Source organism: Accipiter gentilis, chromosome 3, assembly GCF_929443795.1.
Source record: "Accipiter gentilis chromosome 3, bAccGen1.1, whole genome shotgun sequence".
Classification (NCBI taxonomy): Eukaryota; Metazoa; Chordata; class Aves; order Accipitriformes; family Accipitridae; genus Astur; species Astur gentilis.
The window spans coordinates 4,457,679-4,476,019 of NC_064882.1; positions in this window are offsets into that span (position 1 = coordinate 4,457,679).

Consider the following 18,341-nt stretch of genomic DNA (forward strand, 5'->3'; position numbering starts at 1 on the left):
TGGAGGAAGGGATTCCAGGCTTTATTATTGCCTGCCCCAGAAGCACCAGCACGTGGAAATCAGCTTTCCTGTCAGCAGAGAAGAAAAATCTGTGGGATGTGGGACAAAGCAGACAATGGAAAAATATACTACACATAAATATGTGTGATGTTCCCTATAATCCCTAGGAAACTGAAAATGGCAGTATCAAGTCAGATACTGACTTCTATTTGTGAAGTAGAACCCTTTAATACCAAGGGGCAGGAACATCTGCTTTGAGGTGGGATTAAGGAGGGGAGGCAGAGTCTGTCGTGTGAAGGGAAAAGTAGCATCCTGGCTTTCTTCAAAGGTCATGCTTACCGAGCTTTTTATCAACAGACAACATTCTAAAAATAATGCAGCAAGTAGGATCACTATCGCAGAAAGGTAGAAAATAACCCTGACGTTAGTATATCCTGCTCAGAAAGTCATTCCTAGATGTGCTAAATTTATTGTGCCATTGGACACGGTGAGATCTTTTAATTAATCAGTAAAACGTTGAGAATGTGATAAATTGAATCTAAATGGGGCTTATATTTGCCAGTTTTCATTCCATGTGGACAAATGCTTCTACTTACAGAAGAGTCAAAAATCTGTAATTTTGAACAACTTGCTTGGCTTCACTATTGAGGTTCCTGGGCTGTTTGGGATTTTTGTTCTTTCTTTTTTTTCATTCCACTGACATTTTTAAATAAAATCAAGTCTTACATATATGGAAAGAAAATCTGAAGCAAAGAGTAGTGACTTTGCCTCTCAGGAACTGATATTTTCATAGCTACAACATATTTACTGATAACCTGACATTTTTGGTGTAAAAGCTACGTAACTTCAGATTCCACCAGTTTCAGCTGGAGTTTGCAATACATGTATTAACAAATCCACGGCCGGCAGACAGCTACACAGACATGCTTGTGAGAATGAGAGACAAACCCAGACAAACCAGCTACCAAAACACAAGAGATTATGTGGACTGTAAGCAATTCCAGCGCTGCTAGTCACAGACCTCTCAAACGCTGCCTTCACTGAAGTTATGTTTCTCAGCCTGCTTTGCATTAAAATACATATACCTATGTATACATATTTATTGAGTTGTAAATGGAAACCATTGTGGCAACATGCTATGAAATGATCCTTGGATTTCAGAAGGTAAGGCTGATCATTCAATTAAATGGATTGAGGAATGCAAGGGTATTATACCAGTTCTGCTTGAAAGGAGCAATTAATGATAGCCCAGGTTCTCAAACTAGATACTTAGGTTGAATCTAAAGGGGAAGGAGCTCATAGAATGTTTTTAAGTACAGTATTAAAATAAAGTTCTGATGCTACTTTTGTTAGGACTTTAATATTATTATTATTATTATTATTATTATCATTTTGTATCTTTTCAAGATCAGACCCACAGCTGTTTTTTTTTATTTTTCTTTTTTTTGCAGGGGAAGGTCATAGGTTTAAACAATATTGCTTTCTAGGTGAAAAACAGACCTGCAATATGCTTTAGGCTAAAATGTAATTTGCTTGGCATCATTAAGTTGTAACAAAGACAGCTTTAAAGGGTTGCCCTGAATCTGTGAGATTCTGCCAAAAATCAAAAGAAATCTTCATTGTAATACCCAGTTCCTGCTGTGAAGGATCCACAAAACACACTGTGCAGAACCGACCTAGATGAAATCTCTCTGAAGAAACATTTACTAGCTCAGGCAATGAGCCCTTCATGTTCCACGAGCTTCAAATGGTCTAAATACAGCATTTTCCTTCACTATTTTTGATCTCCAGAGCACTTTATCTGAGGAGCAGGCTGTGGCAGAAGAGCCAGCTCTTGAAAATAGCCTATTCTTTTACCACCTCTCTGATGACTAGGAGTTAGTTTGTTAAAAGATTATTATTTTTTTAAATACACACTCACAGAGAAACAACATTTGATTGAAAAAATAATTCCGATGCTGAAAGGCAAATCCCCATAAATTCAAGTAGAAAATAGATGAGGTCCTGAAAGTAGTTTCCATGGAATCAGTGAAAACTACTGACGTAGGAAATAAAATTCTGTTCCAGAAAGCAAAGTCATTTTACCCAAGGGCATTTCAGACTTCACTCATGCCAAAGAGCATCAGGAGGTGATGACCACGCCATTCTAGGAAGTCCTGAGTAAGGACACAGTATCAAGTAGTAAGGCTGTGGGTGAGACAGAAACGTTTAAGGTTGTATTGGCTCTTTATTCCCATGAGTCACAGAGAAGCTGATTTGTTATCAGCAGTAACAGCCTTTGTGCTTAAGAGAAGGGGACGATACAGGAAGCATATGCTCCAGGCTATTTATGAGGATGTTGCCAGAAACGGGTGTAACATTTTGAACGTGGTGACCTGTACCTTTAGATTATAATTATATTTGAAGTCATAAACTGGACAGAAAGGACACGTTAGAGGCACATCGAAAGGAAATATAATGAAAACGATTAATACGTGATAGTTTCCAATCCATTATTTTCTCAGGAAAAGAAATAAACTAGCATATTCCAGAGCTCTTGGACTCCACCTTTTAGTTCCTTTAGTCAGGAACAACTATATTCAGCTCAAATTTCTGTTTTATCTATTTTAATGACAAACATCTCATCTAGCAGCAGAGTTAATATTTGCTCTAGAGATAGCTACGTATCTCTGGCAATGATTAGGGAACGACTGGGATGTAAGAACTGCACTGCTGAGTTCTGTGTCAACAGGGGCTGCCAATGCTTACTTTCAGATACCTATGGATCGTTCATCCCTTTCTAGTATCACTCAGAACAAACTCAGTGAATTTATGCCAATTTCTACATAACTTAGGAAATAAGCTTCGTAACATAAGACAGTAAGCTGGGGTGAGGTGGCTGAATTGCAATAACATTTAAGATTCAGCTCACATTCTCTCAGTTATATCAGACATACAAAACTATTTTAATACAATACTCACTACCAATTTCCTTTGTCTTTGCTCTGATACTCCCCAGATCTACTTCCTCCCTGGCCCCAAGAGTCACAAGAGCTGTGGGTATTTGATGCCTATGACTATAGTTTCTCTGGGTTTATTTTCTGTATTACCTTTCTTTCTAGATCCAAATAACAGAACTGACTATTTTACTAGATTGAGTTTCTAATGCCAGATGGTTTTCGACATCCAGATTCTACCATTTAGGTCCTTGCATAAAACATTAACTTTTACTTGGCTTGCAGATTAGCAGTAAGCATGATTTTAAAACAAAATAAGAAAAAAGTTGGATAGAAAAAGCTTAAAGAGTCTAATTTATGAAAGAATAGGAAACATTTTAATAAACTTACACATAATTCTGGAAGAATTTGTCACAATTATAGTGCTTGTTAGAGAGACCTGGAATTCTCATTCATTCAATTTTCCACAGAAAACTCATATCCCACTAAAATTATCTCGATGTACACATCAAAAAAACATGAGCTGTTACACATCATAAGTGGCTGTGGGGTTTTTTACCAGATTGGATGATCAGCTGGCACTGCTGTCTGATCATATGGACTTCTGCATAGGAAAGCAGTTTTTCTTTGTGCAAATACATTAAGCAAGAGTTTCAGACATAAAGCCACAAATAGCATTGATGTGGTATTTAGCAAGGAGGAGTCCTCTGTTAAGACCTTCATTCCAGTTACTTATTATGGAAGAAACAGATGGAATTCAATTTTTGCCCAACTGTTATGAACCATGAATATCTTTTCAGTCAATGCTGAGGGAGTACGAAGATGTAACAAAACAGTCTGGAGACCAAAATATAAAATATGATTCAACTTGCAGCACAAATACAACCATCTCCTGAGTTGTTGATTCCACCATGACTCCCTCACACATACTAGGCCACCAGCTTGCAAAAATCTAGTTTTAGACCTTTGCTGCTATATATGTTCTGGCATAATAATTTCAATCCAATTAAAAGCCCTGATTCAAAGCCACTTAAATCAATCAGCACATGTCCTTTGATGTCAAAGGTTTCATTGGCCCTAAGAAATCTGATATTCAGGTCTTTGTTTGCCATTCTTGCAGATGGTCTTTGGCTTTAACCTCAGCTTTCTCACTTGCCTTTCATACTGTTCCACCATAGTGATTTTTTCTTCAAAACCTTTCCTCTAATTCAGGATATGAGCTTTCTTGTTTACTTCTAGTGGCCGAAACCCACCCTTCATAGTAATTATATTTTTATTTTGGGAATTATTGCAGCTTCTGGTATTGTCAAAACAGAAATATTTAGTTGAAACACCACTGCATGCTTTCCATATTACCTGTGAGAACCAGTTGCATTAAATGTGGTTTACATTTTCAGTCATTTAAAAGGGTGGGGGGGACAGACGGACTAAGCTAAAAAATGTGTTCACAGTCTGTTTTCTCCATGCTGGATCCTTCTCTCTCTCAAGCCAGTTGGAGGTTTGCCACTGATTTAAATAGGAGATTGGTAGGGCTCTAAATCAACTTTTCTGAGATGTGCCCCCATATTATTTTTTTAAACATCACCCTGATTATTTTCCAACATTTTCTTCTACCATTCTCGAATACAATATAAATCACAGAACTTTCTCTTTGTTGTTTGTCACATGTTTTCCTGGAAAATTCATAGTGGGGATTTAAAGGAAGAAGATCAGCAATACATGCAAGATGTGTATACACATTTTTCTTTTGAACTCACATCTAAGGTGGTCTTCACTGCTCTATGATTTTTCCTATTGTATGTGGAGTGACTCATTCAGACTTTGGCACTCTTCAATATTTTCCTGCTGTTTGAAAAAAAAAAAAAAAAAAAAAAGTGAGCGTGAAGAGGCCTACGCAGACTGGCTCCATCTGCGCTTCCTCACCGGCTCCCGGGCTGTCGGAAAGTCAAGGACGGCCAACGCTCCTCATGTTCCAGCATCACTTGCTCTTAACAGGCCATTGTTTCCCTAAACGCTATTATTGTTTCAGGTTGTCACTTAAAGGAGATGTTACATTTATGGTTACTTCAGAAACACCAGGTCACTCTGCCCTCAGAAGCTGTGTTTATGACTTTACCTTTTGCAGAGGATAGCTGGCTGACACCTCTGCTGGCTGCAGTTAAAGGATAGCTGTAAAAAACTCTTCTTTTACCTAGTTGCTGTTAGGGTTTTTATTTCCCCTCACGCTCCATGCTAATCTGTGAGGTTTGCACAGCCACCTCCGCCACTATAAAGAGGAATGTTAATTTCCTTTATAAATTAAAAGATGTTTCATAGCTGAGGTTTGAAGGAGCCAGGAGCGGAAATTTCTGTGAAGCTACAGAAAGGTTTTTGTGGGGAGTAGGCAATCAGAGCAAAAGAATTTGTTGAATTGCTGTATAGATCATTAGTTAATTATAGGTCTTAATCATCTGCATATTGCAGAAAACAGCAATGCTGCAAATCAGATCCACTCAGCCAGCTTACAGACTGGCATAAAACTGAGAAGTAAATGTATGGGTAGTTCATAAGCATAATCATCGCTAATCTGGTAGCACTGCTGCACATAATGATATTCAGAAAGTGAATCTGACGCATGTGACACAACTTTAATAACACTAGGGAAAACAAAATACAGATGTTCCTAAAGTTAAGGAATTGATAAACAAATGCCCAGAACATTAAAAGATTAAAAAGAATTTACCATCTGCAATAACCTAAAAGAATAATAAATCTGACAATCTGAGCTGAACATTTAAAATGTATTTGTATATTTTCCAAATTGCTGTGCTGTTATGAGGAGGAAAGAAAAAAAAATATATCTTTCTCAAACTAAACTATCCTACATTCATCAACCTCTCTCATTATCCAAGGCTCTCACCACACTTGGCTCACAGGTGCCAGATCACAGCACAAGCCAACAGTTGGAGTCCTTCACCCAAGGACTTTCAGCTGCTGTGGAGCACCCATTATGCCCAATTTAGTTCTTCTGACAGTTACATTCATCCTCGGGGGGGGGGGGGGGGGGAGTGTAGGAAATACACAAATTCATATGACATGAAATATAATAAAAAAAATGAGATTCAATTCCTATTCTGGGACATTCACGGAATACTCAAGTTACAACTTTCTGAACAAGTTTGAGGAATGGTCCACAAATGCCCTCATCCAACACCTGGTGGGATCAGAAGGAATTCTTCCACTCGTCTGAGAGGACTTTTTATTTTTAAATAGGGTCAGTATAGATCAGATTAAATCACTTTTGTGCAAATCTAATGCAGGTCATTATGAACCACCTTCTCATGATGCAATTTCTTTCCCTTTATTTCCATTGACCAAGTTATTTCTACTCCGTAGGGTTGTGTAGCCTATTACCTGATGCAGATACACGAGACAACTATTAAGTAAGGCTAAGAATTGCTTGCTCCCTACCACAGGGGTCTCTGTCACTACCAACTATGAGAAGAGTAACAGAAAATAACCAGCATCCATGCATCAAGTTCAGTCAAAGAAATCCCATTGAATGTTTAACTTGAATTAACTCAAGCCCACAAATTAGTAAAAAGTGTGGAGCCTACCAACCTAACCATGCAACTGAGCAGTGGAAAACTGTCAGGAAGACAAGCAAAGGCAGCGAATCTGAACAAAACTTGTTTCTTAAGTAACCACAGAATAAGCTTCTGGAGCTGTACTGTTGATGAAAAGATACAAAACTACAGCTGCCAGCCCAGCCAGCTGCTGGGAACAGCCATGTGGCAGCAGGGCTGTATGACAGCAATTATCTTCATCATCACTAAGACGACACCACTTGTCCTTACAGCAGTTAAGAGTCTGCAGTGGACCCCCTCACGGTCTTTCTGCAAAACGGTCATTTTGCAAAATCAAGGGCGCTCCAGAGCCAAGAGAAAAAAAATGCATGAACACATTCACTAGCATGTCTGTCTTTTCTTGGAGCGGGCTTCACAAGCTCAAAAAGAGATGAGTTTATGGTTCTGGAATACTTCAGGCCCCTCTGTTGAACTCGAATTCAATAAACAGATGAAAACATGTATAATTAAGAGAAGACAGACCACTGGCTTTCCAGAAACAGGAAGTACTCTGCACTTGCAGCAATTTCCAGGACCCTGTAGCACTGGAAATGTAGAAGGCCTGTGCCCAAAAGCCCTCTGCTCTCAGCTGCACGTGTCAAGCTGAGCCAGGTGATGCTTCAGTCTATATAGAAGCTGTCGATTTACTTTACTGAACTGTCCACTTCCATCTTCCCCCATCTTTTACTGCAGCTGAGGGGGTAATCAAGGCATACGTTGGTTTGTGCGTACAAGCCACCCGAGTTGTGCACTGGGTGCCTCTTGTATAGAGTTTCTTTGCATTTCCTGACTGCCGTATCTGCTCATTTTGCATCATGTATTTAGATGTTTAGTGTTTTGTGGCAGGAACCATCTGTTTGCTGTGAAGAATAGCTAATGAAATAAGTATCCCATCACTAACTGAGACATCTGGTTGTTACTTCACTATTAATTACAAAGAGGAAATCTTGCTTTTCATTTTTTAATAGAAAATGCATTATTGGTTTTTATTTTGTTTGGTGTCAGTTGTTTTTGTGAGGGTTTTTTTTTTTTCTTAAGATTTCTAATGAGACAACTAACACACCTTTGCTGAATGGCAATAGAAAAGTCACTGTAAAAGAAGCTTGCTTACCTCTTCAAAAGCACATTTATATTCTTGCACCACTCGAAAATATGTACATAATATTCAGCAGGTGACAGGGACCCAAGCTGAACATCACCAAAAATTAAACTGCTTTGTGATCCCTTCCTCTTGCATAAATGTGTTTGTATCGTGTCTTATAATGGACATAGTCTGATTAATAATTTTCAATAATAAAGAGGCACTATATTTCCGAGGAAGCCAGGGTTTCTCTTCTGAGTGAAGTGACTAGCAGTCTGCAATAGGACAGATACCTGAACAGAAAATGATTGGAAGACTAGTGGCAAGGGGGGAAATATGTATTTAATGGAAAAGAAATATGTATTCTGGTCCAAATAATGTGTCCCTACAAATTTACGCAGTTTAGATGATGCACTAGAATTAGATTAACACAACATTGCTCATTTCCAAGTGCAAAGGCTGCGTGCAGAAAATGCTTAATGACAATACTAAGAGGAAATTTGCTGAAGCAGTAAGACACAGATGGCCAGAATTCAGTACTGAAACACCACAGGAGTCAAGTTGTACTGGGGCTGAGATGAGATTTCCCTGTGCACTGATCTGCTCTGTAGAGGACAAAGAGTGATTGTGCCTACTCCAGAGAAAGAAGGAAACGTTAGAACAGCTATGTGCAGCAGATTTAGGGATGGAGGTGTGCCAGAAGAAGGTTCAAAATTTGTTTCTCTTGCCAATAATGAGCAAGCAGATTGAACATTTTAACATATAGTTATCATTCTACATATAGGTAAAAGAAGAAAGAAAAATACCTTACAAAGAACTCTGTATAAAAAGACCCTGGTGACAAGGAACACATCAATAAATTATTTGATATTGCTGGATTTATACTGTAGATGCTTTGGGCATTCTTTGCAAATTAATACTATGTCTGCGTTGAGATGCAAAAATTCCTTTTGCTCTCACTTGATATGAACAGGATTTAGGGATTGTTTTAAAATAAAGGGTATTGTGAAGGAAGGGTGGGGTTAAGCACTAGGGAAATCAAAATCATCTCATTGGCTTTACTACAAAAAAAATTTGGATAACATTGGGGCAAGTCATTCAGTTTCATTGGATTGGTTCTTTATCTACTTAATACTGAGATTATAATAATAATATTTCTTTCCTTCTGCTTTTGTGTGACTTGTGTATTTCACTCCCTCGGAGATGGTGTTTTCGGCAATACTGGCTTCTCCTAGCATAACAGCTCACAAATCTAAGCTGGAGACTTTAGGAATCATAATTCTAACACAAGGCATGTTTGTAAACCTATCATTTTCTAGTAGATTAATTGGACAGCAGAAGAAAAATAGCTCAGAGGTGAGCACAAGAATAACACATGGGGACTCATTTTTAACACTTTTATATGAAAACTGTTATTTCCATATAGAACTATCTACGATACCTTTAAATACTGCACTGAATGCAGATGTAGCATGTTTATCCTCACAGCAGGGTGGAATTGCTCAGCTGGCATGAGGCATTGCAGGTAATTTAAAGCAAAAATGTTTCTGGATTATAGACATTCATGCTAAAGATTTAAATAGTCCCCTGAAATCAAAGTTGATGAGCAAGTTTGCCCTGCCATAAATCTTGAATACAAGGTACAATTACTGCCACTTCAGAGCAACAGGTACTGCCCTTTAATGTAATTTCAGGTTATTGGACTCCGTTTTTCAGCTATGATCAGCGAAATAAAGTCTGAGGAAGGCAGAGGAGAAACAGTGCATTTACTTTGAAATGGAGAAGTAGAGACAACACAAAATGTATGAGCAGCACTTCCTAAGTAGTGGTCTGTTACACCTGCCATCAGCACATTTTCAAATGTGTTCCTGAACAAGGGAAGATAGTACATAGTCCCAAGTTATTTACACACAATATGTCAAAAGTACCTTAATAGAGTAATTTTTAAATGAGTGGCATACCGGTGTTTAACCTTTTTATTTACTACAGAGAGAGAGGAGGCTTCTTTGGTTCCATACATGTAGACATCTACGTCCAAGAGACATTTTAGAAGTTTGAAATGAGACAAACTCTCAGTAGGTTTCTTGACAGTTTTGTCAAGAAGTTATGCAGAAAGCTATGAAATACTTTATACAAAGTGTCACTCAAAACCATGCGAAACTCACTGTTCTACTACAATCAAGATACTTCTCCTATCACTAAATTAAAGCCTATATTCAAATATCTATTCTGGGTACTGCAGATTATTGACATTTCATCACAGAAACTTTCATAAGGTAAGTTCTACAGCCTTAGAGAATTAAATTAAAGACAGTCATAATGAAACATGGAATTAAACCTATAATTCATATTTGATTGCAGAATTTTGCAACTGTCGTATTCATTATGCTGAGCTTTCCAGTACTAGACCATAGAATATGCTGGGGACAGTCAGCATTGTAATCAAACATCCAGACACACAATCCCAGACATTGACAATACGTACACGCCTTTATGATCTGTGATTTAGGGCTCACTCAAACCCCAGGAAAGGTCATAATCGGTGTCTTGTTGGTACTGGCATGCACTCCGGTAGCTGAAGTCTCTGTCAGCATTAACGAGGTCAAGACAGACAGAAAAGTAACATTTAAGGAGAGTTAAAGATGGGCGCATCTATCTATCTAAATTATAGACCTGTGTAGTTCATGTTTACTTGTAAAGAGAGAAAGGTTCTGAGAAAGGAACAGAATAAGTAAACACCAAGTAAAGTTTTTGTCAGAGTAAAAATAATTGTCTGGGTTAACAGGTTTGTCCTGTAAGATATTAGTCTGGTCCCGTGCTCACTTTCTCACAAACTCAGTGCTGTGCTTGGCTACCAGCAGATCCTCCTGCCCCCAGGGCTCTTCATCTGCTTAGCAAATACAGCTTCAGCAAGCTCCGTGTTCGGGCTGATGTGCACACTGCCTCCATCCTTTGCTTTTTATTGCTCTTAGGTTACATAAACACCGTGATCTCCTTATAAGTAAACAGCGTATAAAATCTATATCTAATATTACACACTTTTCACAAAATAAATATACGTGGATGGGCACATGAAAGCCAGGCACAGAACAAGACAGAAGTATATGCAATTAATACACTGTAAAGGTGATGATGACTGGGCACTTTCATTTTCAACACCTCAGCCAAAAAGTACCAGTTTTTCAGATGCGGAGAAAGAACTGGATTGTCATTATGATAATTAGACAAATGTATATATAATCATTGATCCTGAACACATAATACTGCAAAATATGTGCATATTTGCTATCGTTTATTGTGCAGTGTCCTTGCTCTTCAGGCTGGCTCAAGCCATTGTACTACACTGCAAGTTCCAAGATAGCCAAGAATTAAATTGTGGTTAACACTAAATAATCTCACACTACTCAAAAGCCAGGGTTGCCAAAATTGCAACCTTCAGATTCTTTTTATGACGTTTATACATGGTCTTTTTAGTTGTGGCAGTCCTCAGCAGAACTGGCTGCTTGCCACAGCTGCTGCAGCCACCAAGTCCCTCCCAGAGATGCCAGAAATTAAGATCTGCACTAGGGTCAGTCCCAGGGGTACCACATCACAGCCATCAGCAGGGGTAGCGAGAGCCTACTCTTCACCAGACAGAGAGGAGACGCCAGCTGGTAACAGAGATAACAGATATCCTGGCCTGATGCACAACCTGCAAACCAAAGACAGGCAGTCAAAAAAGCCCAGTCACCGGCTCTTTGATACAAAAGAGGGAGGCCAGGGCTGCCGATACCGTCCTGGCCAGCAGCGTTTGGCTGTGACAGCAACCAAGCTGCACAGGGATAGGAAAGTACTTCGCACATGTATGCTGAAACAGGATTCCTTGAGTAGGCCTGGCATCCACCGACTGCTCTCATGAAGCGCAAAGCCAGGTGCCAGAGACCGAAAGTTATGTTGCCTGAAATAATTGTTAGAAAAGTCAGCTGCATTAGTCCCTCTCAACAATTCGTTCAGTAAGGGTGCTGAATTCTCCCTGGTTGTAAGGTTGCATACGCCAAGTGCGTCCTGTAACTGACACCAAACAAAAAGGTACCATGGCACAGACTACTTTTGTTATAAGGCCCTTAGCCTAGGTCCAAACTATTAGGTACAGTCCATGAAAAATTGTTGTTTCCTATTCCCACATACTTCTCAAAAATAATTATGAACAGTTCATAGTGCTGTGACTTTGGACAATTGAATTTTAGAAGTAAACTAATCCAAGACTTTTTCTGATCATAGATCACTGCTTCCAGAACCATGCAATCTAACAAAGAAAAGGATATATACCACTGAATGTGGCTATACCACGTAGTAACACTAAAGACAATACCGCTTTCTCCACTATTTATAAAGCCTTCCTTTAAGCAGTCCCAGCTCTCAAGATATCACCAAGCATCTTGTTTCATAACCCCTTAATCGGAATATTTTTTATTTCCACTTTTTCTGTGATTCAGATTTTTCTACAGAAAACAGAGAGAGAGTTTAAGTACAAATCAGGTTGGTTTCTTTTTAATCTGTTTTTGAGAATTCCTCCCCATTGCATAACGTGTATAGATAATTTACAGTCTATAACTTTCAAGTACTCTCAGATACAGCTCAGAGGCTAATAATACCTTGAAGGCATATTCACCAATACATGGAAAAACTAAATTTAAGACCCGTTGCCTGGTGGCTTTGAACAGACTGAGAGAACTGTGGCTTCAACAGGAAAACTGAAGTCATTCTCCTACTGAAGTGGTAGTATTCAAAATAGATGTCTTGTAGTGAACCCCACCAGTCCTGTCCAGAAGTCCCTCGGTCGCCTTTAAAAGACCATTTAGATAGGGAAGAGAACTGACCAAATTTAAGGACCCGCAAACAGTCTGAACACACAAAATTTAGAGTGTATGTCTGCCCAACAAGCTCTTCTTCCTTAAGGAAGAATGAGTGACTACTGTCTTACGTTCATCATTGCTAGAAGGATCTACACAGAATAATACAGAGTCTTTCTGGATCATCCCAGTCAATCAACAAATACTGCTTGAACACACTGCTCTGAGCCATGCTAATTCATAGGAGTTTACGTTTGGACATTTATTTAGATAGATGCAGATGACAGAAAGTCTTTAAACCAGTTCTACCTTTGTTTGAGGTTGTATTCACTTGGTCAATAAGACAGAATAAGATTATTATTAATAAATCACTGTATTCTGTTGGCTGGCTCCTAACAAGCTGGTATTTTTCAGTGTTGCTGTTCTCCAAGTTCCCATCTTTTCATGATTATTTTGCTCCCCTGCAATCTTTCTTACTTTCTTCTGGATACCCTGGGAAATGTCTGCATTCTGCATGATTAAAGTTAATGGGAGCTTTGCCATCAGCTTCAGTGAACATGGAATTACTCTCTGTGCCAAATTCCATAAACATTCTAGTAAGCCACAACACCTGTTTTCCTTCTCCTCCCATGCCCCATTTCTCTTCATTGCACATTTTTTCTCTGCTCTGACACCTATTAATCCATGCACTCTATCCAATCCATCATATTCGTCTTTCTTCACCAGTTGTGTTGTCCTAGCTCTATGGCTGGAATTAGTAGGAGAGTGTGAACTCAGTTATAAAAGTGCTACTTCTCATACTGCCAAAATAATGTCAGTGCATCACAGAACACAAGTCCAAAATGGTATGCAATATCTTTTCATGCATCTTGATCTGATTTTAATTTTACTTCCAGTCCCACTTGGAAAATCACCATCCTTTACATTTATTTCTAAGATGTTCTTATACCCAAGTGTTAAATCTTTGCCATTGTTCAGTTTGTTGAATTCCAACCTCCTTCTTCCTAGCAAATGTAATGAACGTACTTTATTATTTCTGCCAAAATGTTTCAATATTTAAACTTCAGCAGTTCTTCATTCCTTGTGCTAAAACCCTCCCTGGGATTTTTAGTTAAGGTCCTCCCAAGTTTAATTAAAGACATGTCTTCTAAAAACACCTATTGAGACAAGCAGAACAAGTGAAACTATTTTAGGAAAGCATAGAGCTTCAGCTTCAAATTAATAGTAACTAAACAGAGCAAAAGCAAAGACGATCATTTGGGAACAATCTCTCGGGTCAACAGTCTCAAATATGGATTAATCATGGGGGGGGGGGGGGAAGGAAAAAAAAAAACCCAACACTTTGGGAACAGTTGGTTCCTTATTGAAGCAAGACCTACTGCTCCGTCTCTTTAGCATATCCTCCCATTTGTTAAGACCTTTCATTAGTTGTGTGAATGTAATCCACTACTTCATCTCCAAAATGCGTGACAGGCCAAGCAGCAGGTGAAGGACATCCTTTATTCAGCTCCTTCTGACTTTGACTTTATTAGAGTGATACATCATTCAGGATTCAAATTAATGTCTATCCCAAGAGACGTATTGTATGGCTCGATATTTACTCTAAAGTGTTCTTTGAATTTGCTGTCTATAGAAACAAAGTATACTGCCATTATCAGAAAATTTATCTTCCCCTACTGGAGACTGTTCTGTGAAACCCAGGCTTCTACTCCTGGTAGTTTATAAGATGTAATTTTTTTCCCCTCCCACATTTTTCTTGGGAAAAATAAAGCTGAGCAGCTATAGTACTAAGCAAATAGCAAAATGTCGTATGTCTGTTCAAAATCTAGCTAGACACCCACAATTCAGAGTACAACTGCTAAATGCTCATTGTTCACTCACTGCTTTTATAAGAAGTTAAGACACTGCCTAAGAGAGGCAATGACGTAAAACATTTCATAATAGTACCACTGGAGCCGATTTTTTTCTCTTTACAACTAATCCCAAATACAAAATATCAAGCAGCTTAATCCAATCCAGCATCAGCACCAGATCGCTGGGGTCTCTGGTAAAGTAACCTGAACCGATGAGTCAAAGAAATCACATTGTAGTCTTGTTGCCTCCACTGTACCATACTTAATTTTTAATCAGCTGACAAATGGCATCTTACCATTACTGTTTTTTCTTCTGAAGATCAGACTCAAGACTAAGAGAAGCAAAGTAGTTCTGAAACACTTGAACCAGAGCTGAGTTAAAACAGCAACATCCACACAAACGGAAAACCACATAGGTAGATTCTTTTCAATTTCTACCAGGTAGATGTAAGAGCAAAGTACTGAAGTACCACCCTCAGATGCAGAAAAGAGTATTTTCTCCTGAGCAGCACAAGCAGACCAGAGACAAAAGGAACACTAGAGCCTTCACAGCAAGCCCCATTACCATTCACTGGCTCCCAGAGCTACTATTCCTTGCCCATCATCCAGATCAGGGCAGCAATCACTGCAGATGCCCTGATGGGGCTAGATGTGTTACTCCGTGTTGGGTTTACTTCCTTATCTTAATTTCTATTAGCAATTCCTCTTTTCAGCCCTCTGTTGGGCACCCGATTCTTTTCAGTAATCAATACGTCTAAAATTAAGTAGTGGTTTAAGCTTTTGGGAAATTCAAAAGAATGTTGGGTAGTATTCAAGTTATTTTATGGGCACAGAGGTTGGGAAACATGTAATTACTGTGATATTTTATCCAAATAAATCCTTTATAGTTAAAGAATATATTTTTAGGGATTTTTTCCCCCCTATTTACAAGTTGGAAAAAAAAGAAGCCAGTATGCCAAATGTTAACTTTTGTGGCATTTTTTTTAGTTTTTCTTTAATTTTTTTTTTTTTTTTTTTTTTTTTTTTTACAGTTGATTACAAGATTCAGTTTTAGATGTTATTAAACCATGGAGAGAAAGATCTGCTTCAGGTTAAGTTTTATTCTGTGTCACCATGCTGTAAAATAGTACTACTTAAAATATTTCTCATCCAAGTTTCCTTCTGTTTTGAGGGTTTGTTCTGTACAGTGATTAACATCAGTGTAATTGATATTCTGTCAATCCCTTAATCCACATTCGTGCACACACACATACTATAAACCTGCGAGTTTATAGCGCTGCAATTTACTTCAGCGTCAACTGAACTGTACAAAACCTACTTGCACATCAATGGAATCACCCATTGTGGACTGGTTTTGTGTAGACAGGGAGTAAATCACCTGATAATCTAATGAGGATGGATTGTGTAAATAGTTCCACAAAGAGCAAATGTGCATAGATAGGGCAATAAATTGGAATGATCGATGGGACAAGCGCCACGGTAAGATCAAAGAGGTGAGGCTGCAGCAAGCTTTTTAATCACCAGACCCCGCACTGCCATTAACCACTTCCCGTAAATGCTCTCTCAGCACTCCGGATTGGAGATTTTTTACTTCTTGCTGCCTTACACCATTCAAGTTCAGTAGGGTGCAGCCTCCGGCAGCACCAGAAACCGGGTGAAGTGCAAACAAGACCGCTCTGAAGCCGTGTCTGCTTGAGCTGGGCAGCTCTGCGTGCTGCTACCCGAGGGCTTTGCCACCCTGGCTTCCCCCCAAGCTTGTCTGCAGTGCTCACGGTCTTCTCCTTCCCGGGAAGAGTTATTAGCTAAAATTGTGACTGCACTTTGAGGGGACCAGGACAACGTGAGCTGACACCTCCCCATCCCCAAACCTTCATTGCTGTACCGTGCTTTGTTTCACAACGAACCACGGCTCAGCACATGGAATGAGCACAGGACGCTGCCCGTCTCCCCTCATGATCTTAACATTACTGTGCTTAAAGTGCCTGCCACTATATCTTGGGTTTGTTGTTGGTTTAAGTTTCCAAGTTCGCCCTCTGAAAAGCTGCTCATTCTCCATTTCCTCTCCTCAGCTACTGTCTCCTCCACCCCCAAACCCATTATCTCCGTTATTCCCTTCCCAAATTTCTCCTAACTTTATCCTTCCCACATCAATACGCCATTGCCAATTTAACCCCATATTTTCTTCTCTGCATCTCCTTGAGTTTGCAGTATCACTGCCTTACCATGCACCAGAAACTTCTTCGTAAACCTGAGCTCCCTTCTCAGGTGCCCTCCATTATTTCATCTTCCCCAAATGTTTCTTTCTTTCCTCAACAGTAGTCAGCTGCTACAGCAACTGCTTCTTTCTCATCCATCTAATTATTGCAATGAATCTGTAGAAGATGCCAAAAGAGAGTGCTGAAATGCGATGAGAAATAAGTTTGAAGGACTCATTGCTCTTCCTCCACCAGATAGCAAGGAGGACATTTTAATTACCTGGAGCTTTGCAAATACTCAGATTATCAAACGATCTCTAGTTCTAAAACTGTTCATGATCCTAAAGATATTGCAGCTACCAGCAGTCACAAAATGCAGCTTTGTAGAGAGGAGAGAGAAAAAAAGGAAAGAAAAAAGATGTTCTTTTCACCTAATTCATACATAACACATCACAATTTTATCAACATGTTTATGTCTACCATCTCTAATCCTTTACCTTTGTATTTTAATTTCCTTCCACTTAAAGACTTAACAAGCATGCTGTCTGTGCGTCTTTAGAAAAAGGCCATCTTAGCTTTATATGCAGCATAAACACAACCTTTGCTTAGGGGGAGTAAGAGCGAATTCAGCACACAACATAGGCATCAGTACTTTTCAATACTTTTTTCTTTAAGAATCAGTGTATTAAATATACCAAAATATTAAAGAAAGTTTATACTGAAGAAAGAGAGCCACATATTTGTATACTGAAGAAAAAGTAACATATTTCTTCATGTTCAGGGGTTGGAGGGGCAGTGCTTTTTTTTGTTTGATTGTTTTGTTTTGGCTTTTCCTCTCCTCTCCAGTGTTTAGGGCAGGAAGATTAGACATTCTCAATGAAATTTTTAAGATAAACCTGAATGCCTGTTTCACTCTGAGAACATAACCATTACCACCAGCTCAGCAAGGTGGTGTGTTTTTTTGTTGTTGGTTTTGGGGTTTTTTGTTTGGTTTTTTTTACATAATTTTGGAAGAAGTTTCAAAAAACCCCATACTTTTCACTGCCCACATGGTATCCTCGGGCACATTTAACAGAAGTTTGACTTCCAGACACCGTAGCTCTTAATGAGCTCATTCACAAGGCAGTAAGCTGAGACGTCAAGGCAAACGCAAATGCTTGAAGAAACAATTGCTCAACAAAGGGTTGCAGGATTTTCTCTGAAATATGCATGTCAAATTACTGGAAATGTGGAGGCGAAAATTATTACTACTTAGATTTTTTGGATTTTTTTTGTTTTTGAGGTAATAGCCATGTCACTTTTTTCTCTGGGAATTTCAGTCAGCTGCTGTGTCTTCTAAACTTAAGAGCTTTGCAGATCACCATAAGTACTGTGGGCATTTCTTACTAAATTGGTCAAGATTTGCTTTTAACTCCACGGTTAATCCATTTTACCTTGAAAGACAGAAAGCCAGATAGCAAAGCTGTCCAGTCTGAACATTGTAACTAGCCAGATGCAAAAGATTTGCAGTGGGATGTATTTGTACAACAGGTTTCCTTTTTGGAAATAGAATCACATAATTTAAAAAAAATCCTTATGGGGAAGGCTTTGAACTTAAAGGAAGGGAACTGCATCACCAACCAACCCAAAGACTTGATGGGCCAGTGTAAATCCAACCTAAACAGAAAACAAATACATGCTACTGCAACCATCACCACAGTCTGACTATATGTCTAACTTACAACAAAGCAAAAAAAGAGAAAATTCACATCAGATTTGTTACGTTTCACATAACTAGCTATAAATAGCAACAAAATGAAAACAAAATTTCAGCTGGAAATTGCAAAGCAGTAATGGGCT